The following is a 23,027-nucleotide window of genomic DNA, read 5'->3' as shown; positions in this document are numbered from 1 at the left end:
ACCTTGCGCCAATGATCACTCCGGTATTGGCCCAACGCATTATTCTAACATTGTGCCAATGTAAGTCAATGGATTGGGTCAGCATTAAGCCAATTATTTTTTGCTAGCTGAGGTTTAACTTATTGCACATATAAACAGTGTGTATTAACGTGATAATGATCTGAGCTACTATAGTCCACTACAGACAATAATTTAGTAACGGTTCATTGACAGCAGCTGTTTTTACCTTCAGTGTTTTGTTTCAGAAAACAGCAACGAAGCTCCTTTGGAACAGTTGGAAACGTTAGAATTTACATCAAGCGTTGAAACAGCTATAGATGGTGATGAAACACATAATACACCTCCAGCTAAGAAGCTTGCATGTTGCGCTAAGAGTGACAGTAGCACTAAGGAGGATAGCTGTCCATCGTTATCATCCAAATTTAAAAGGCCTGTTGAAGCCAATATCAAAAAAACTAATAAGACCTGCAAGTACAACTTCAATTATAAAAAAAATCTCAAAATACACATGCAAATTCTGTTGAAATTAAGCACGTTAATGGTACGAACTACTTCCATAACGTGCTTAAATATTTTGAAAAGATTGTTTGATCATGTAAATAAAAATTTATTTGATAAAAATGCACCTTTGCCAATAAATGTAATAAGAACTGAAAGAAAATCTAAAAGAAGTCAAGCTAGAAATTCGTTCATTAACTATCTACCCAGCTAACACGAAACGTTCAAGAAACGTACGTAGAACGTTAGAAACGGTCGGAAACGTTCTAAGAACGTTCTAAGAACGTTTCCAACATTCTTCGAACGTACTTGAACGTTTTGTGTTAGCTGGGTAATAGGTCAGAAAATAATGATCAGTCGACAGTATGACTTACAACTAAAATCATGCAAAACTCTAAGACCACTGGAACTAAACATGGCTTCAGGAGAGTTAGAGACTTGCGAAAAAAACCGTTTTCAGACAAAACTATCTACAGTTTGGCGATTTAAATGTAATTATAAGTAGAATTGCAGAATGCACTGATAAATCAAGACTAGGCGCGGTCATTTATATTTTGCGCAACGTTGCACAACAAAACATGCTAACTGTAGACAGACTTATTACTTTATTGGCAAGATTTATTTTTAGCGAAAATTTAAAAAAAAAAGGTTAAATTTTGTGTGGAACATCAGACGGAGGTAAATCTTTCCTAGCAAACTTGTTGTATGCGGGATTCCTACCCCACGAAATTGGGTACTGGAATTGCCGTAAGAGTGCAAATCCATCACCTTTCCTACTGCAATCACTCATTTATTGTATAGTATACCGGTGTGACGAATTTGTATTCGAACATGCAGGTGTCGTACAATTAATGAAACAATTGTTAGGAGCTCCAACACTCACAACAGACATTAAATACAAAGACCCTCTGCCTGTTGATCCGCATCTGAAAATGATAACTATGAACAGCGAGAACAAACAGGATATACTAAAATGGCATGCCAATGAGTATAAAGCGTTTGAAAATTGCTGCGTCATACTCTTCCTATGGAAACCGTTATTCGAATGGATTAAGGAGGAGGAATTATCGGAATACGCAAAGATAAACCCGGAATTATTGTTTATTTTATCGAAAGCAAGAAAGAAACAAACAAATATAAATGAAAATATTTTTAAGAAACATGAAAAAGAAATACAATTTTAAATTTTAATATGTTTTTTAAATGGCTCTAAACCATCAGCTTTATCATTATTGGACTTGAAAACACCAATAAACATAGTAACAAAAGCAGGATAAAATATCTTTTGATAACAATTAAGGGAATGTTAAGGAATGATGAATTTTGTTATTCGGCCCGTTCACCCTGCACAAGTTTAAAAAATGAGCAGTGAACTTCACACAGAAACACAGCTTGATGACCTGTATATGGCTATTTCTGATTGATTTTTCCACGATAACATGAAAATGGAACAAGAACTAGATCTTTTATTATCTGAAGGTTGTTTTGTATCCAATTTTTTGTGCGACTTGTGTTTTAAAGTTTACAAAACGAAATATGGCCTGAAAAGACATAAAACTTCCAAACACGAATAAATCAACTTAATTAGCGAAGAAAAAAATTCCATAAAGTTTAGTCATCTTAATCTTAAGAAAATTGTTGAAGAATGTGGACATAAACTGTCAAATGATTTATGCTTGCCTGTAGAAATTCGAGTTAAATTTTCAAAGCAGAGTTTGTTTTGGTACTGAAGATTCTATTTCTCTTTTGGAAAAATTTCAGGTTTTTATTTCAAAATACTATGGCGGTGCAGAAAAATTTTATTCTCAACTTTATCGTCTTCTTTATGAAAATTTATTGCCATCAAAGTTCGAAGATGTTTTATTGACCAATACTTTGCTTACTGAAGTTGCCAATCACATACTTAAAGAACTTTCAGGAAGTAAACATAATGCTTCATCTATTAGTGAAATATCATTATCTAATATTTTTTCTGATAAAGAATTAAGTATAATTCAATATTTGGCAGGTTATGTTGTGCAAAAACTTTATTGAAAGTTCAAATTTTCTAAATCTGATGAGCAGTACAAAAGACAATCCTTGGAAATATAATCAGCATGTAAAATTGATTCACATGATACTCAAATATACGTTGATACTAAGAACAGAGGTGGTTTACCTAATTCTAGCATGTATGCTCAAAATATCTTTATATAATGTGAGACAATTTTTCGTAAACAAAGCAAATCTTTTGTAACATCTATTAACAACAAACTTAGTTAATAAAATGTAAAAGCTAGTTAATAAAATGCTCAAGGACTCAGTGATGATAAGTATCTTAAACAATATATGTTACAGTACTGAAGTGCATATTTATAAAGAAATATCTTTCTCTCTTCTTGAAAGTATGCTTGTTTTGTTCACAAGGGTAAAAAACTTTTCCTATGCTAGAGATATTCATGAGAAACATCAGATCAACAAGCGACAAGCACGCAAATCTTCTATAAGAACAGAGATAAGAAAAGCGATGTGCAGCAATGTTGTAGATCCAGAACTTCAGTCTTCAGTCATCTGCTTCAAAAAATACAAAACGGTTATTTTTATAGCCACAAGATCAATAAAAATGTTATGGCTAAAACAACTAAATCCTTTTTAAATAAAAATGTTGCTAGTTATATGATGTTAAGTAATAAAGAGATTATTAGTTTTGTATTTATGGTATGTTTTAAATACAATTTGTGTGTAGGAAATTTTCATCTGAACCTAAATTGAGAACAGCTTGCCTAATTAAATGTAATAGTCTCAGGTGCTTAATACAAAGTTGGGAAGGGGATAAAAATATAAATGTCAGGATTAGGGTAAGCACCTGAGAGTCATAGATTATTAGGAATTGCTTATATCATAGATTATTAGGAATTGCTTATATCAATGGGGAACGCTTGTCTTGATAAAATAAATTTAAATAAGCAATAATTGTTGACACAAGCACTAAAAGTGAATTCTTAGCCAATAATGCAATTATTTTTATATATAGCTATGAAAATAGCTGTTTTGACAGGATTATAGCCACTGTCTGGGACTTTAGAAAAGTTATTTTGTTATTTTGTCAGATTTCTTTTTTTCTTTGGCAAGGGTGAATTATCTATCTCATTAAATTTATGTCTTTGACATCGAACATTACTAACAATAGATCTTACAGAATATTGTGACTTAATAGTATTGTCATTATAGCCAGCATGCATTACTGACAGAGGGATTATCACGTCTGTTGCCAATAGCACGCTGCCTTCCAAAGTAGTTTTCTAAATCGTATTGACAAAATTTTTCTGAAAGAATGTAAGGAACACCATGTTCTAAGAAAAACCTACAAACCTCTTTGAATGAATGAACAGTTATCTGGATACCTTCGTATGTTTGCAAAGAAGTAAACATATTTGACTTAGCATTACCAGTATAACTCCTATCATTTCAATTGTCAATAGACTCTTTCCATTTCTTAATATACAAAAGAAAACTGTCAAGCCATTCAAAACGCACGTCATTAACAGATTCCTATTGTTTTAAATTTTCTTTTAAAATTTAACAGCTATATTTTTACTCGAAACATTCAAACAGTCAAAAAATTTATCCATCATAAGACAAATTTGAGCAGTTCCTGCCCATTCTTGAGGAAACTCTTTTAAAACATTGCCAACTGTTTCACTTAACACTTGAGCTGCCAAATGAACACGCATTACTGAATATGGTGTTAAATCGATGTGATCACTTGTGAGGTAATTAACTAATCTTAAGCCACATTCTAAGTCCTCATAATAAAGTTGTGAAATATGACTCCAAAGTATGTGCAAACCATTGTTCCACATATAACGAGTACCTCGTCCAGAACCAGAATTTGTAAGGCAGTTGCGAGCTGTTTTAATCAAGTGTGGAGCATCTCAAAAAAAAAAAATATATGTAACGTTTTTAATTGGAGTAAATATTCTGAGCTCTGTAAACTAAACATTACACAAATTCATATTAAAGTTCTTATGCATTCTAAAATATTTTCTATTTGGCGAGGCACCATTAGCTGTTGCAGAAATAACTTTTAAGTTCACACTTTCAAGGTAACACACAGTTTTCCAAAAAATAGGCATCAGCTGAAATGATGTAATTCCAGTAGTTGCAAAAGTAGCTAAACTAATTGATAAAGGATTAACAATGCTCTTTACAAGAATATGAGTAGCTGATTCTTAAACATTTTTTAAAGTAAAAATATTTATTTCTTTATCGCGTAAATCAACAAAACCAATAAGCTCTACAGTGTATATGTCCCAAATTATATCTTCTTGGATCTTCATTTTAACAAAAATAAAAGAAATAAATTTTTCATAAAAAAATAGAAAATTTTGGGTTTTTACGCTTGCTCTCATCCAACTCCTGCTTTATCTTAGTGATCATGATTAACTCTTCCTCTTTATTTTTTTTTTACAGAAGGGCTAGAATTGGTTGTTAAAGTGTTCAGATTTTCTGTTTTTTGTACTTCCTTCTCCAGATCATCTATTTTAGTCGTAAGTTGGTATATTATCTGGTTCTTTTTCTGATCAGAGTCTTCCAAAAATCTTACTCGGTTTGACATTGTAAAATGTTGTTCCTAAAACAACTTAATTGATGTTGTAAGAGATTTAAACTAGTCGTGGTGCTGTCTTGTTGATGTTGTATGATTTCCCTGGCCAAGACTAGGCCAGTTTGATAGCAAAACGATTGGATCATCCATTGATAACACTTAGTTAAAGGAAGGAGGACTACCACTCTAATACAGTGAATTACCTCCTAGTCGAGAAATATTTAGTTTAATTAGTTTTATCTTAATACAAAGTGACTAAATTGTAGTATGTGTTTTTTCCGTCTCTCTATATAAATGTATATATGTATGTATATAGATATTAGACCCGCAAGCCGCCATTAGCCGCTAGCCGTCGCCAAGCACTGCTTTATTTTTAGCCAGCTGTGAAAAATGCCTTCGCCAGCCATGAAAATAAGTAGCCATAGCCAGCCGTTACAATCATAGTTAGTTAATTGATTTAAATCTTTAAATTAGTTTATGTACAATTTTTTTTTTTAATTTTATGATATCACCTATCACCAATCGCTTCGTAATATAGTTTTTGGTTAAACCATGGAATTCCATGAGTCTCGTGTTAATATATCGTATGTTCGAATACCTTAATTTTCGCGCTATAAAAAAAAGTCCCTTGCAGTCCGAAAACAGTAGTCAATGTTTGTCATAAAAAAAAAAGAAAAGCGCAATTTAAATTTTAAAATGAAAAGAGACAATCATTCTAAAGGTCCGAATTATTATTATTGTTGTTTGTATAATATATATATATATATATATATATATATATATATATATATATATATATATATATATATATATATATATACAGTTCGTGAACGAGTAAATAAGTTTGTTTCCATTGAAAAAAAAACGGGAACAATTTGCTTGCTCAAGGATCTGAGATGGATTCCTGTGTCTAACAGCAAATCTAGGGCTGCTACATCCAAAGCATGGGTTTTCATGAGTCAACTAATCTTGAAAGATTCAAGAAACCAAATTAATCAAAACTATTTATTTAATAATCAGTTGTACTGCAGATACTGTTTCGAAGAGCAATCACGTGTCGATGAAGGTCGATTATCAAAGGTATATGTTACTTCAACAATGACAACTTCTAGTAACCATCTAAACCATGCTGTTTTTAAACATGGAAAGACTTTTGAGCTACCAGTTAGTTCTAAAATTAATAATTGGGTCCGTACTGTACAAAATAATAAACCAGCACAAAGTCAATTTAAATTCAACAGAGATCTTTGTCTGTTAATATGTTTAGATCTTAAGCCATTTAGTTCAGTTGAAAGATCTGGTTTTAAAAGTTTTTGTTCAAAAAATACAGCTATTCAGCCTCCATCATCTGACTGTATATCTGGATCTGCCCTAAAAAATGTTTATTCTTCCGTTAAACAAAGAGTCTTAGAAGTTCTACAATCATGCGTAAGTGGAACTTTGATGATGGATGGTTGGACTGACAAGCGTAATCGTTTACCTTATTTTGGAATTCGTTTAAGTGTTGTGCATGATTGGAGATTTAAAATTTTCACATTGGCTGTTCAGCCAGTGGAGACGCACACTTCTGAGCAACTTTATCGATTTGTTAAAACTGTTTTAAAAGAATTTTTACCTCAAGATAAGCATATTTTATTATTTAACACAACTGATGGTGCAGCTAATATGAAAAAATTATCAAAGATATTAGGCCATGAACGTATAACATGCACCGCACATGGAATTCATCTGCTTTTAACTTCGGATAGCTTAAAAAAAATCCCAGAATTAACTTTACTAGTAAGCAAATGCAAAGAAGTAATAAAAGCTTTACATTTTAAGGGATATATGCTATCAAATGAAATTGAAACTGAGAAAGACGAGGAGTTGTTCAAAAGAATTACAACTCATGTTAACGAGCTAATAGCTGATGAAGAGAATCCAATTCTGGATTTTGAAATTGAAACTGAAAATGTAAGCATTCTTCCACAAACACAGCTAACTAAATCTGTTAGTCAAGCTGATGAGAGTTCACTTGAAGAGTATTCTGAAGAGTATTCACTTCTAGATTTTGACATACAAGCTAAAAATGATGTCATAAAAAGTCATGAGCACAGTTCTTTAAAAAATAGTGTCCCAACAAGATGGAATAGTATATTGGAAATGATTGAATCTGTCTTAGATCTAAAAACTCATGTTGATACAGTGTTAAAAAAATTGGAAAGTATGATTTATGTTTTCTTCCTGAAGATTTAGAACTTCTGCAAGAACTGCGCAATTTTTTATCTCCATTTCGAGAGCTGACTCTACTTATTAGCGAGGGAACACCAAATTTATCTTGCCTTCCATTCATGGTAACTAAAATTAAAAATTTTTGCATTGTTCAAGTCACAGATTCTTCTGCGATAAAACAATATAAAAAGTTAGTTAGAAAATGCATTAAGAAACGGTTAGTTATTACTAATTTAGTTGAATTAGCGTGTTGTTTTGATCCAGCAAATCGTGACGTTGTTTTGACGAAGGAAAAATGTGAAATTTTGTTAAAAAACAGCTATGACAAAATAAAAACTTCTTTATTTGGTTCAAACATTTTACCACAAACAGGAACCGATAAAAAGATTAACTTCTCTGTATCATAAATTGACAATAATGAAAGTGGTAAAAGCTCAAATGCAGTTCAGGATTTTAAAAAACTTAGACTGACTTTAATACAGGAAATAGCAAAATCTTCACTAAACTCTGGAGCAATATTAGAGATTAGCAATGGGTTGCAAGCTGAAATAAATCTTTATCTTACCATTTGTGATAATCAATCACCAGCCTTGCTGTTTTGGAAAAATAATGCAGAAAAGTTCCCTATTCTAAAAATAACAGCAAACATTAATTTTTTTCTGAAGTTTAATGTTGCATATTTTACATAGTTTCTATTGTTTCAGGTTTATCTTGCATTGAGCATCGGCAGTGTACCTGTTAAATGCGTTTTTAGCACGACTGGTTTAATTTTGAATGGAAAGAGATACTCCTTGGCACCATTTCGAATGAATGCAGTTTGTTTCATACAAGATAACTATCCAAATGCTGGTCTATGGGCTAAGTCTTGCATTTTTTGGATTAGGACAATATTTATGTTTTTATTTCATTTTGATTAACTTTGTATTTCATATATGAATATTTATTATATCCAAAAATTTGTTTTGTTTTGGTTAATGCTGTCAGTATTATACTTGTATATATGTCATAATTATACTATATATATATATATATATATATATATATATATATATATATATATATATATATATATATATATATATACATTGTTATAAATTAACCTCGGCATATGCCGAGGGCTTTGTGGTATTTTGATAATTTTCACATTTTGCATACCTATATATGCAGATGTACATATATATATATATATATATATATATATATATATATATATATATATATATATATATATATATATATATAAATAATGTAAGTGTATTCTGCAAACAGAGTGCTCAATATTCTAAAAGAACAGAGCAATAATAAATTAAATTAGTAAAAGCACTTATCTAATTTTTGATTACTTCAACACTGTGTTTCACCATCAGTAGGTTCATCAGGAAGAATCCTGATGAACCTACTGGTGGTGAAACACAGTGTCGAAGTAATCAAAAATTAGATAAGTGCTTTTACTAATTTATATATATATATAATTGCCAGTTAAGCAGCCAAAAAAATCAGGCGGCTAGCCAGCCAAAAAATGTAGGCTAGCCTCTCATGCCATCAGCTAGCCGGTCAGAATGTTTTTTACCCAGCCATGAAAGTAAAATACTGTGTCTAGGAAGTTTAATACATATATATATATATATATATATATATATATATATATAAAATGGACCTTAAGTTAATTAAATTATTCCGGTTCTTTTTTATTTCATAGTTTAATGAGATGGACAGAAGAGCATGAGATTTTCTTTTTTCATGAAATATTACTTCATGAGCCATACCAGTACAAAAAAATGGTCCATAGTAAGAGAAAAAAGTTGGGAGAAGATTGCAAATGCACTTAATTACGCGAGTCAACCAATTTTTAAAGTTAATTCAAGTGCTGTGCGAGACCACTTAAATGTTTTAATTGAAAACCATAAAAAGAAAACAAGAAATGAAGAAAAAGCATCTGGTATTAATCCAGTAGAATCAGAGGTGGATATAGATAGAATTTGGTATTGACCCAGTAGAGTCAGAAGTGGATAAAGTTCATAACTTGATTTGAAATTATGCTTAATTGCGATTTCTAAACAAAATTGCTTATAACTCCCAATCGATAAATCTGGATTCTTAGAAAAATTTAATTTGTACAATTGTAAAAATTCCTCATCGTATATGATATTTGATTCTAATGCAAGTAATAAACTATTTCTAACATTTTTTAGCGGAGCCATTTTTTAATCTTTTTTGTTTGTTTCAAGATGTATTCTTTTTTTAGTAGCGGAAGTTCGTAACTAATTTTATTTGAATACCGCAACTGCCAATCGAAACCGCTCGATCCAGGATTTTGTCGTCTAAGTTGCCGTTGCAGTTTTCATATAGTAAGCTCTCTATTATTGAAGCGGGCGTTACCGTAAGTAAAAATAGTTAACGATGCTGACATTCACGAAGAGGAAGCAACATAAAATTGTTGCTTTATATATTTATTATTTTCGAAAGTAAATGCTTTTTACATATTTCAGGTGTTTTCAGTGTAGCACATCTTTTTTATTTGCATTTGAAATTCTGATAAAAATTTCTAAAATACTATATACACTCTGTCACATATATAGTTCTATCTAGACACAGAGATATATCTAGTTAGACTTTCTGGTTAAACATACATCTAGACTATCTGGTTAGACATACTTTGAAAAATATTTTGGACGTCCATGGACGTCGATAATCGTCCGAAACGGGCATACGAGAGCCGTTTCATTAGGCTGATTTAGAAAACAAGAGGGGAACGTTAAAAGGTCTAGGGAGATACCAAAATAAGACTGTTGCGGAATAATTTTTATCGTTTTGATATTTTGAAGTCGCGTTCTCAACCTCATAAGAACCATTTCTGCGTATTCTACATAACGACTAATTAAAAATGGATATTACATGTACTTCATCGAGTTCAAACTCAGAAATTATATCTTCTTTATCGAATTCAAATTCATAAACTGGATGTTCTTTATCAAGTTCAAACCAAAAAAGATAAGTTGTTGTTGTGTGTGATTTTTCAACCTTTAAATTTATAGGAAATGCTATGAAACTTATGCACCTCACAACTTATGAGAGATATTACTATTTTACTTGTTAATATATTTTTACATTGATATAATAAAATTGTAACGATACTTTATGCAAATATAATTATATATTACGTGCAATATAAAATTATATTTGAATAAATATCAAATAGAAACTTGATATTTACATATCGTATTTGTACCAAATATAGTTTAGATAAATTATATATTTATAAAAAAACTAAATTAGCAATAATTGGTTGCAAATGTTTCGTCCAATGCTGTATATCTAAAACTAGAAGGTATTATTTCTAAACTTTAAGGGATAATTGTTAACATTGAAAGAAATAAACTTAGACGTATCATACATTTTTGATAACATACCTAATGTATACTTTATTCTTAGCATTACGTTTAGTTACAAATAATGCGTTATATTCAACAACAAAGGATGATGTAAACTTACAGGAGCATTAAGAAAAAATGGTCCAACCGAAGGTGCATCCGAAAGTGATATCCAAAAAGCCGTTGTACATTATTTCGCAGGAGCTACTGATCGTTACGTTGGCAGAAATCAATTAGCCATAAGAAAGCCTAAGATAAATAGCTTTGAGCATACCAATCGTTGGTAGTATGGTTGCTATATATGCAACCTGGCGTAAATTATGAACACAGATTGATTTTACATTTTAAATGGTTTAAAACCTTGGTTTTAACCATTTTTAAAAAATGTTAGTTTAAACCACATTATAGATAAATTTACAACAGAAAGGTAAAGCAGGGACTTTGTTTACAAATAGAACTAAGTCTTTGATAAATGATTAATATGAATTATTTAGAAGCATAAAGATACTTCTGATAACTGGTTTCTCTTATCTCTTAAAAAAATTAACAGTTTAAAAATAATAATAAAAAATAACTAGTTTTATGTTTGCACTTTTTTTTCCCTATTTAAAAAATGTTTCTGCTCTAAGTTTTCCTAATTTCTATTTATTTAAACTTTTTAAATTTAAATACATTTTTTTATTTATTTAATTTAATTTAAAAGGTTTCCCTTTATATAATTATCAATAATTGATATATATTTTTTGGTTATACATTCATTGTTGCAAGGTCAAGGATGATACTCTAACAGAGAATAATTGTAATAATAGTAATAGAATAATTTTTTCCAATTATCTCTAATCCAATTACTAAATGGAACCTTAATAAACTATCCATTGTGAATAGAAACAAGTTTAGTGCTGTATCCAAAGAAGTGTTGTGTGGGGATCTAGCACTGCCCATTGCCAGATATACAATATTGCTCTTGAGAAGGCTGCATTGCAATTTAGTTGTGTTTTACATAACAAGTTTCTTATCTAAAATGCCAGGGATTATTGTCAAACTATTTATAACTATAAATGTTGAGTAAATATACTTTTTAGACAAATAATTATCGTTACCCTCTGTTCACTTTATTGGTTGAAGACTGTGATGGCGTTGGACAGCCAATAGCATTTGCCATAATCGCAAGTGAAGATCAAATTCATATTGAGCAGTTTCTTGAATATTTTTCAGCATGCAATGATCTATTAAAAACACAATGTGTTGTGGTAGTTAAAGATCTTGCAGAAATCAATGCCATAAAAAAATGTTGGAATGTTAAAATTCTTACATGCTACTTCCATGTTCTACGTACCATAGACCGTCATTTGAACCTATTGTGCCTAGATCAGAAACAAAATGATTTTTGTTGTCTTGTAAGTACATAGTTTGGATTTTGTTATTTATTTCTAACATTTATAATATGCCTGTTTTGTGTACTTTACAAAATATACTTTTTTTTTTACTAATTTAGTATACACAAGAGATGCTGAATGCCACCACTGAATTAGAGATTGATTTAGCCATTGATAATTTAAAACAAATACCATGTTTTTACAAATATATTGAGGAAAATTGGATTCCATATAAAGAATCAATAACAGATTTTAGTCGCAAATCTGTCTGTCACCTTAGCAATCGTACAAATAATCGAATAGAGAGGTTTGGTTTACTTAAGCTTGTATTTTCTAGAAATGTTATTTTTCTTCGAGTGTGTAATGTTTTTTTATACTTGTCATGAGCATCATACAATACATATTATTGACATCTGCCTTTATGATATTTTAGCTTCCATGCTACTTTGAAAAAATTGATTGCTTCGTCACGAATTGATATTGATTTATTAGTGAAAAATTTACTAGGCATGTCATTTTTCTGATCCATGGAATCTGCTCATCGTGATTTCGAAAATACATTCAAGAATGTAACATTCAACAAATCTTCTCCTTTAGTAGAAAAGTATTTTAAGATCTGCACTCATTATTCTTCTCATTTATTGCAGAATGAGATCGAGATGGCCTGTTGTCATGAGTATACTGTTAACAAACTAATTACACAGTTTTACTCGTCATTTATTCGCATAAGTAATGCGTACATTTTGATGATATTTTTGTGGCTTGTTTTTTAATTAATTGATTTCTTTTAATGTTATAGAATGAAAGTACATCAGGGTTCATGGTAATCAGCCCTTCTACGCATAATGCATATTTTATAGATATTGATTTTAACTGTTCATGCAGTTTTCAAAAAGAAATGGGGCTACCTTGTTGTCAATTGTTTGTTGTATGGGTTGGATGTGAAATAGAGTTGTTCAGACCAAAAGCATTTGCATCAAGGTAGGTTTTGTAGGTTTTGACCATCTTAGTAACTTTGATTCATATTTTTATTTTCAGTAAAGATATTCCATTTAATATTATCAACAATGATTATTTAAGTATTAACAATGCAGGTGGCTATTGTCTTCTAATGCACCAAACTTGGCCAATGTTTCTCATAACACTACCATCTCTATTCTAGGTATGTTAAATGAAATTTTTTATGTGATCAAATATTAGATTGTTATATATCATTGGAAAAAGCTTTATTACAATATGTTAAAAATGAAAAAACTATCAAAATCCAACAATATGATAAAACGTTATGTTTTAAACACCGATTTTTTAATACAGGGATTTGATGAAGAAACTTTGGTCAAAAAAATACTTTTCTTAACGAAAATTAATATAAATTTGTCAATTACTTTTATAACGCCTATAACTGGTATCAAAAATTAGGTATAAGAGTAGGCTACAGATTCATGTTGGTTTCTAGCCACCGGGCGTATAAGGGAGGCTAGATGGGGTACCAAACCAACACCTACACCGTCAATAAATGCAAAAAGTTTTGTTTTGGTAAAATGGGTGATTTTCATATTATTTTTTAGAAGTAGTTATTATTTGCTTCCAAACCACTGCCAAATATTAGACTTTGGGTGGGTGTAAGGGTGTCAATGGGTATAAAGGTGTTTACACACCTTTTGCTGTACTTTTTTGCAAGTCACAACACTTGCAGTACTTTTCTTGCACTTGCTGTAGTTAATATTTATATATTTTATATATATTATTTTCTTTTATATATATACACTGGCGAGCAAAAAAAAGTGAACAGCGACTGCTTACGCATAAAATGAAAGAGCTCTGGTCAGAAACTCATACAAGCTTGTTTATTTTTGTTCGTACTATCAAAGAATTTACGTTTATCTTTCAAAGAAAACATGAATAAACTTCTAAACATTAGATATGAATACAGTGCACGTTGTCAGCAAAATCTGTAGTTGATATTAGAGCGTGGGTGAAATAGGTCGTATTATCGCTATATTATTATTATAAAAAATAAAAGGAAAAAAATGTCTCCAAATAAAAGGTATTTTTTTTTAATTTTTATTTTGGTTATTATTTATGCCTCTAACTTATTTAAAACGAAAAATCCCCTTTAATTTTGATGTTATTGGATTCTTATGAAAAAAAAAAAATTCATTTAGAATACATAGTTTATCATTAAATAAATATTTTCTTCATATATTACTCTAAAAATATTATCATTTTTCTTTCACAGAGGACCTCATTTAACAATGGAACAAAAAGGAATCATTGTTGGAATGAGTGCGTCCGGTAAATCGATACGCCAAATTATTCAAATTATGAAAGCTCAAGGTGTAAACATTAGTGTTGGTGGAGTTCACAAGATACTTTCATGTCAGAAAAACAATAAAACAACAGCTAGAAAAAAAGGTTCTGGCAGACCAAGAAAAATGACGGAAAGAGATTGTCACAAGTTAAAATTCAATGTTTTAAAAAATCGAAAAACCACTATGACGCATATCGCAGAAACTTTTACGTGTTCTGATGATAAAAATGTTAGCCGATGGACAATTTCGAGGCGTCTTAAAGATCAGGGGTTCAAAATACACCCATGTAAAAAAGTACCTCTTCTTACAGCACGCCATAAAAAGGCAAGGTTAGCTTGGGTAAAAAATAATAAAAACACAGACTGGACAAAAATATTATGGTCAGATGAATCACGATTTTGTTTGCATTCAGATCGTCCACAGATGTGCATTAGACGTAAGAACGAACAATTAAATCCAGATTGTATTCACCAAACGGTAAAGGGTAATCTTGGAATTATGGTTTGGGGTTGTTTTTCTGCCAAAGGTGTGGGCAGATTGCATAGAGTCGAAGATGGATTACGAATAAATGCCAAAGAATACATTAGTATTCTACAAAAATCTTTGCTGCCCACACTGGAAGAATTAGAAGAGGATGAAATTAAATTTCAACATGACAATGCTACTTGCCATACGTCTAAACAAGTTAAAAAATGGCTCAAGGATAACAATATCTTCCTTTTTGAAAATTGGCCTGCCCAAAGTCCAGACCTTAATCCCATTGAAAATTTGTGGGACTATATGGATAAAGAGGTCCATAAAAATAATATTTCATCTTTGGATGATCTTTGGGCAGCCATAAAACAAGTTTGGGTTACGATACCTGACCGTTTGATAGCAAATTTAATTGAGTCGATGCCGCGTCGATTAAATGAAGTGATGAAAAATGGTGGTGGCCACACAAAATATTAATTTTTTTTTTCAAAATGAGTCGTATATATGTGTATGTATATGTATTTAATATAAGCGATATGTTATATTTTATGTATTATATTTTTAATTGATTAATAATACATAATTTACTGAAAAATTGTACTGTTCACTTTTTTTTGCTCGCCAGTGTATTTATAATACGTAAATCACAAAAGTAATATTAATATTGGTTTCTACTTTTACATAAATAATATTTAACTACGTAATAAAACAGCAAAATTATGAAAAAATCAACTCTCCTGCAATAACATCAGCAGCAAGCTGAATTTTTTATGAGATGGTCAACAGCTTCTGAATCAGATTTATCCTTTTTCCAATAAGAGATGGTATAAATTCTATCTTCTTTTCTCTAACTTACTTCTACTCGCCCATCATACATGACCGATTTGTTATTATCTGTATCAAACCATTCATAACAGAGTTTTCTTCCAACAATTCCTTCATACATTACATCATACAAGTCATCAAGTTGTTAAATAGATAAGTGCTTATATAAATTTTTCGTATCATTAAAAGAAAAAACACGCAGCTTTCGCTCCAGCTTTCTTTTTTCTTTTTCATCCATTTTTTCTCTTTTGCATGTCTGTCTTTTTGAAATCTTTGCTCGTAATGCAGTGTGTTTCAGTCGATTGTTTATTCTTTTTTTACGAGCTGCTTGCATTGACCACTTAACTATTTTTTTCGTAGATATTTGGTCAAGACTATCTAAAAAATCTATAGTTCTATTCTTTTTTGATCTTATTTTGCAAGATATTTAACAAACTGTTGCATTTGGAGTTCTTCTTTTCGCTTCACTAAACATACCCATTAACTCTTCACTATCTATGTTGTGAAGCCTTGCACTAGGTGTCTCCTTTTAAAGTGTCTCTGTAATAGAAAGTGAGAAATATCGCTCATATTGACGGTTCAAAAAATCTTCCACCGCATTAAGACAAGCCAAATTCATGTTGATAACCTGCTCATCGATGGAGCATAATTTTGACAGGTTTTAAAACATTTGATTTAAGGGGATTTAGGGGTCCTAGGTCCAGTAAGAGGTTTTCCAAATAATACTAGAACACACATTTGTTTTATGGCAGTTGTATTACAAAATACTGATTGCAGAAATGTTTGTAAAGTGCCACACTTTACTGCTCCAATGGTCAGAAATTGCTTAAAAGAGTTGTGGTGTTTCATAAAGATGAAACAAGAACGGAAGAGTATATGAAAACGATTACCACGATATCTTGGAATTGTACCTCGTGGCAATTTGTTATTGTCTAAAAAATTTACGAATCCTGCCGGATCACCTTTGCCATCTTTAAATCTCATTTTGTTCATTGCTTAAACAATTTTAACTGCCATACAGTCGTGTCCAAATAATAGGCATTTTTCCTTTTCCAAAGACTGTAATGCTGATCGACATGAAATAGCTATTGTATCAAGCGGGTGCAAATGACAGTTCAGCTCATTTAAATACTTACCCCTGGTTGCACAAACTTTGGTAATGGTAAGATGATTTGCTGCAACTCTGTCATTATGTTTGATATATTTGTAATAATAGGCTTACAACAAAAGAAATTCGTTAAAGGAAAGTGAGAAATAATCTGAATAAACTTAAGCCATATGACCCTCTGCATTATATATGTGATTTTGGTAATCATCAGATGTACCTCCAGGTAATTAGTCAAGGGCAATCACTTGACATATATTATTTAAAGTCAAGTGGATGCTGTTGATATGGACACCCTCTTGCGTTGTTGCATCAAACCCAAGAGATGGATTATTATTACATAAAGCCCATTCTGCAGCTTGCAATTCAGGTATACTGCCTATATCACGAGCCATTTGCTCAACTGTAATACGCTGAGGAATATGTAAAAATTCAACACGTAAATATTGTGCAACTTTATGGAATAAGAATGGAATGTTACATGTAGGGACATGAGACAACAACATGCTGTAAATTATCATTCTTGTTAGTAATGCATGAGCTTATTGTCTTCTGATGTATCTGAAAGTGCAATATTGTCCATCGGAATCATATCATTTTCTAATTGACATAATGCCATTTTGTTTTCCCTTATGACATAATTATGTTGGAGATTCATTTGATTTTTTTGCCTTTCTTGTAATTATAAGGTTGCGAATACGTCTACTGTAATAATGTTTATGACTATTGTTTTAAGTCTCTGACTTCTGCTCTTAAAGCTTTTATAATATCTTCTTTTCTTTTGACACTTTGCCTTAACTTTCAATTGATATGGTGTGCTCTTTATTTTAGCTTTTAATAAAGCTATCTTATTTTGGTATTTTTTAGAAGAGCTAGCTAACTTTGAAGACAAATGAGACAACCTATTCTTTGATTTTATTTTCTTTGAAGTTAATTTTTCTCTTGAACTGTGCCTGCTTTGTAAATTTATAATTTGATTAGATAAAGATTCACTATTTATTTAAGATAACATAGTAATATTTGGCGCTACTGCAGTTTTTCCCTCCCCCCCCCCCTTTTTTTTTATGACTGATAATGATAGAGAATTTTATGCTGAATCAGAAAAATATAAAAACATATTGATTTTACAATTCGATGTCAAATTTTTTAAAAAGTCCCACTAAAAACCCTAATATTCGCCATTTTTCAAAAATTAATTACCGTTACTTAGCGCAATAAATAGACCTGGTTTCCATCCGAATTATTATTATTAGCATTTTAAAATGTTACAATGAAATTGAATCAATTGAAAATATCAAAGAAAGATCGAATTTAAAACGTGAGAATGTAGACAAATCGGTAGATAATGATCGTATCATAAAATGGTTAAGACGTCGTAAGGGTTGTATTTTTAAAACTTTAAAATTGAAAAAACCTCTAAGAATTAAATTTTGAAAATTTTTCTATTAGGAAAAAATTAAGCAACAAAATTTGTTAATTTAAAAAAATTTATTTAAAACTGTTAACTTCTTCTTTGAAAGTTTTTTTTTTTTTTTTTTTTTACATTTTTGTATGACCCCCGTTATAATATATATTAAATAAGCAAATACCGACGTAAAATTAACACTTTCAAAGAGTGATAAAGTACTAAGCAACATGGCTCTTCGAAGACTGATAATGAACGAGTTTGATTCTCTTTCTCTAACAGAAATTGGAATAAGATTTAAGTATAACTTAAAAGGTACTATTCGCTGGTGCAGAACTCATGGTTTAGTGGCCGAAGGCATGAACTGTAGTGTATGTGGCGTTCCGTGCACACAGCAAGTAAAAAACGGCAAGACCGATTTAGTAATTTGGAGATGTCCCGTTAAGCGCTGTAAAAGACCTTTAAGTATTAGAAAAGGCAGTTTCTTCGAGAAATCGCATTCACATTTATGGCAGGTTTTAGGCTTGACATTAGTTTGGAGTAGAGGCGCAGGAAAAAGTCGAGGGTTCTCATTAAACGATATAAGGCAAGAACTCAACATTGAACCTGATCACACCATTGTTGATTGGAATCAATATTGCAGAGACATTAGCGTTGAATATTTCATCAATAACGCTGACCCAATAGGCGGGTCTGGGTGCATTGTTGAAATTGATGAGTCTGTGACGAAGAAAACTGACCGCCGGAGAAAACTGTCCCATCGGACATTTTACTCCGGAGTAGAATGTCCTAGTTTGGAGTAAGTTGTCCGACCTAGAGCGTAGTGTAATTATATGAATTTGCGGCCGATTTTTTACCATCATTTTGAAAATAATTTAAAAAATGGATGAATACAATAATAATGCTGAAGAAAGAATGCTTGCTGAAATTAGTAATTATCTATCTACATCTGTTTATCGCTGTGACTGAAAATGAAAAGAATAAATGAAAAGCGGGTAATTTGACGAAGAGCAAGCAGGTATAGATTATAAACATAGATTATATCATTTTGTAACTATGTTACTAATAACATAGTTACAATATGATAAATACTTTGATACACTGTTAAGAAAATTACAAATATAGTCATTATGACAAATTATTTGTAACATTTGTGACACTGTAAAGAAGATTACAAATATGGTCGATATGACAAATAAAATACATGGTAATTGTATATTCGATTTGGCATATCGATTATATTTTTAATCTACTTTACAGTATGTGACCTATTTTGCAGTGTATGAATTACATTTTGTAATATATGATGGCATTATTGCTACCATTTTACGTTACATGTTTTGTTATGTATTAGAGTATGTATGTCCCTAGTATACTAGCAATCGACAAAGTCCACTGATTATAGGTATTAGGTATAACTGGGTATACTAGGTTATCACGCAAGTATATACCTAATATGCACACAGTACCTGCAAGTTAAACACAGTAGATTCTTTTTACACAATCATTAATTTCTGATTTTCAAGATCCAATCTTAGGATTGAATATTCCATTTGTTACTATGACAAGTCCTTTTATCCAGATACTTCACGATCGATATGGACACTGGTTTGCAATTAGCAGGATAGGAACACAAAAGTTAAATGAAGTTCATGTTTATGACAGCTTGTTGCACTCATTGAGTGATCAAGGAAAAAAACAGGTGGCTGCTCTTTTAACATGTCCTGAAAAAAACGTTGCTATAAAAATAATGGATGTTCAACAGCAGAAAGGAGGGAATGATTGCGGCTTATTTGCTGTTGCATTATCTACAGCTTTAACTAAGCAGATACAACCAGAGCATTGTTTGTTTAAGCAAAGTATAATGCGAGATCATTTATTAAAAAGCCTTCAAGAATAGGTTCTTTCCATGTTCCTAACTGTTAGTGTAAATATAGGAAGAGGCAGTGTTAGCCGCATTGAGTTCATAGAAATTTACTATTCTTGTCGGATGCCTGCTGAAGGCAAAATGATTAAATGTTTAAAATGCAATGAGTTTTAAAACTTGAACTGTTTGATCAAAATTTCGGAAAGCAGCTTTGATGAGTTTTGCTGTGATTCATGCAATTTACTGAAAATAAAAGTATAAATAATAACACAAACATAAGTAATTATGAAGACATTCCATTATAGTAAAAAATATAATTATCTGCTTTTAAAACTGAATAATATACATATGAATATAATATATATTTATATAATATGTATTTATAAAATATGTCTATTTGCATGTATATTTACGCAAATTATATATTAAAATTACCAGAAGATTTTGGTAACATTATTTACAAATAAATTTAATAAAAATTAAAAGTATATATATACTTTTTTTTCATGTGGCAAAATTAAACTTGTTAATATTGAAACATTTCAACTAATTTTTTAGAATTCATTATTCAATAAAGTTTCATTTTAGATAAGGTTGTAAACTTTACATATTAATAACTTGTTCAAGGCTATGATTTTAGATTTTCAAATTCTTTTCTTATTTGATGCCAATATACTTGATTTAGAAAGTGGCTAATAAAAATATGAAATAAATTTTAATAACTGTTACTTTTCTTGATTTGTTGTTAATATTGAAACACTCGCTTTTCAAAGGAAAGATATTCTTCATATACCTGAATACCTATGGAGCCTTTTTTGTGTTGAAAACCTTACTAGATTATAGCATAACATTGAATTAAATTTATCTAATTATTGAAGGTAAATCAATTATAGAAAAAAGCAATGATGATTTTTATGATACCAAGAAGTGTTTAACCATAAATAAAATTCTAACGTTTCTAGAAGGAACCTCTAAGTTGTGTCACACAGAGCTTAGTTAATAGACAAAACAGTTTTACAAAATTAATTCATTACAAGTTTTGTTATAATACCTCGCAGTTATGTTATAATACCTCCTAGCATTACTGCTCAGGGTAATTAATGACTCACAGGTGCACAATTTGTTAATAGATTATAGATTAAAATCCAAATATATCTAAGATTTGATTTGGCTGAAAACAAAAACAATACATATTTTACATAATTATTAAATTTTAAATCAAAATCAAAATGACATCAAACTTTTCAGATATTTGTGTATCGGTTTTTTTATTGATTACATTATATTAAACAATCTAAATCTTCGCATTTGTTTTGTTTTGATAAATAGCATAAAGATTTTGCCCCCTAAAGTAGCCGATTTTTGCTACACTTTTTCTTATGCCGATTTACGGCAGTTAGACATCTAGTTAATCTTAATGTATAATTAAGCTGTACAGTGTAAGCTCAGGAGTTCAATTCCGTTTTGTAATAGTGAAATATTATTTTTAACCAACGACCATACCAAATATTTGAATTTTAAAAAATATTAACTTTAGTAATGCAATTCCTGTTCGCGACCGTTGATTCTCAAATAAGAAGGGAGTGATCGCTTCCGCCTAGCAAAGCATGTTAATCGCTCTTTTATTAAGAAATCTTTCATAAACACATTTTCTCATCTATGCATTTTCTTGCTTCAACTGTGGATAATTACAGATCACTTATTTTAACCATCATTATTTGTTATACCTTTCATAATGCCAGATTTCTTTGCCGTAATGAAGGATTAATTTTCTAAAAAACAACGAATCGTCACTCATAAAAATAGGTTAAGAGTGATGGTGTACCATATCCAGGTCAGATAATCGAACTTCGGGCTTTTTCCTTACTACGAAAATGCGTTTGAGAAAAAGCATTTTCCCAGTTATGAAAAAGCCCGAAGTAAAAGCCCAAGTAAATTAAACAAATAAAGTTTCTAAACTGAAAGCTCGAAAACTCGGGTATCTTAATTATATTTAAATACATTTTTACATCATAATAACAGGAAAAATATTTCTTCAAATGATTGGTCAAAATTACGTCCTGTTCATCTCTTTGTTATCTCTGTATAAATTATCATGATTCTCTACGTGATAGTAATTAGCTCCAGAAAGTAAAGAAAAGAAGAAGCTATTTCATAATATATATACGCGCATAACATTGAAATAAAAATCAAGTTTTTAGGCGATAATCGTGTTTCGAACTCGAAATTTCCTCAAAAGGCTCTTATTAAGTTAGGCGCTATTTAACCAAGGTCTTCCGAAAATAAGAAAACGTATAAGATAAGACACCTACATATCAACTTAGTTTACTCTGAGCTCAATCAGATAAAAATTAAAACTCACACGAAAAACGCAAATATTCGGCGTTTTTTCAACGCGATGACAAAATTAAAAAAGTAACAGCATATTTCAACTAAAAGCACTGTGAATCACAATAACCGCCAGGTTTGAAGTCTCCCCACATCCAATTTTTTTTTTTTCTTATTAAGAAGTAACATAGTATATAAGTTAAGTAAAGGTATTAACCTCTGTAGGAATGGCTAGAATAAAATTTTTACACATCTAAACTTTAGATAAAAGGGGAGGGGCGGTACACCGTTAACTTTATTGAAGTTCATATATTTCACATTATTTCATGAAGAAACCTAACTTTTACTCTATACTTGTGTACTCCCTTAATATAAAGGCATTAAAAAAGTGTTAGAACATTTATATAACAGATTACAAAAAAAAAGAATGTAGGTATAAAAACAACAATAAAATGCATTTAATGTGAAAAATATCTTGACTAAGCTTTGAAATACAAAAATAGCATTCTATTTTATCAATACTCAATTAAAAGTATTTTTCATGCTATTAAAATACTTTGTAAATAATAATTTTGGCATAGTTGTGTAGCAAAATATATTAAATTGAATAGTAAACTTGTTAGCTATTTATTAAATGTTGAAAATTACACAATTGACTTTAATCGTTTAG

At 30.5% G+C, this 23,027-nt stretch overlaps 3 pseudogenes; 2 read left to right on the top strand and 1 right to left on the bottom strand.

The window, feature by feature from the left end:
• Positions 1 to 6,022: 6,022 nt before the first annotated feature.
• Positions 6,023 to 8,211, top strand: LOC149885395 (uncharacterized; annotated as a pseudogene).
• Positions 8,212 to 11,723: 3,512 nt separating this feature from the next.
• Positions 11,724 to 13,363, top strand: LOC149885394 (uncharacterized; annotated as a pseudogene).
• Positions 13,364 to 15,445: 2,082 nt separating this feature from the next.
• On the bottom strand, positions 15,446 to 17,992 carry LOC149885393 (uncharacterized; annotated as a pseudogene).
• Positions 17,993 to 23,027: the final 5,035 nt, after the last annotated feature.

The sequence above is a fragment of the Hydra viridissima genome, unplaced genomic scaffold (genome assembly GCF_058129835.1).
Source record: "Hydra viridissima isolate aposymbiotic clone 2 unplaced genomic scaffold, HvirCarnegie_v1 scaffold_8, whole genome shotgun sequence".
NCBI classification, from domain to species: Eukaryota; Metazoa; Cnidaria; class Hydrozoa; order Anthoathecata; family Hydridae; genus Hydra; species Hydra viridissima.
This window is presented reverse-complemented; position numbering and strand designations above follow the sequence as displayed.